The 835-nt window shown below is 58.7% G+C and overlaps 1 non-coding gene across 1 annotated transcript; it reads left to right on the forward strand.

The window, feature by feature from the left end:
- The first annotated feature begins 491 nt into the window (after window positions 1–491).
- On the forward strand, window positions 492–610 carry LOC111734654. The gene has a single exon (XR_002778536.1). It is a non-coding gene; the product is annotated as a 5S ribosomal RNA (ribosomal RNA).
- The last annotated feature ends 225 nt before the right edge of the window (window positions 611–835 follow it).

Raw genomic sequence — 835 nt, forward strand, 5'->3', positions numbered from 1 at the left:
ACGGGCGACGTCCCCTCGGCTGCTGGGTGCCCGTTTCTCCCCATAACTCTGTCCGCTCTTATCGCACACGTTTTGGGGTGATGTGCGGAGTGCCGTGAGCTCCGGGATTCCGGCTCACCGTTCGACTGTCCCTTTTTATCACGAAGTGACGAACCTCTTTCCGACAGGGTGCAGCTCCGTGTCGAGTTCGGCTCTCGAGGCGGCCACAGCACCGACCCCTGAGCTGCAGACTCGCCCGCCAGCGCCGGGCCCACCCGCCAGGAGAGACGTGCGGAACACGGAGCGGGAGAGGCGCACGGTCGGCCCTCTGCAGGCGAGGACGCTGTGTGCCCCGAGCGTGTGACGTCCGCCTGCGCGCGTTCGCGTTCGCTTTCCCTGACACTAGCCTGGTGCATCCTTCTCCCTCGCTCCGCTTTCGATATTTTGGGGACCTGATGTCTCAGGCGTGCCCAGCACATCCCCGTTTAAGAGTGTGTCCCAAAGCTGTTCTCGTCTACGGCCGCGCCACCCTGAACACGCCCGATCCCGTCTGATCTCGGAAGCTGAGCAGGGTCGGGCCTGGTTAGTACTTGGATGGGAGACCACCCGGGAAGACCAGGTGCTGTAGGCCTAAAAAATAAGGGATTATAAACTGACAAGGTCCTTGCAATCCGTGAGGTCAACCAAGGGTTCCCTCGCCTGAAAAACAAATTAATTGATTTAATTAAATAAGTAAAATAAAAATAAACAAAGCTGTTCTCATCCACGATGGGCAATGACAGCAGCTCGAGGAGCTGGCCGAGCAGAGGATGGGGCCCAGCAAACAAGGGACGCTGTCCCCACATGGGAGTACATG

Source organism: Pteropus vampyrus, unplaced genomic scaffold (genome assembly GCF_000151845.1).
Source record: "Pteropus vampyrus isolate Shadow unplaced genomic scaffold, Pvam_2.0 Scaffold2947, whole genome shotgun sequence".
Lineage (NCBI taxonomy): Eukaryota > Metazoa > Chordata > Mammalia > Chiroptera > Pteropodidae > Pteropus > Pteropus vampyrus.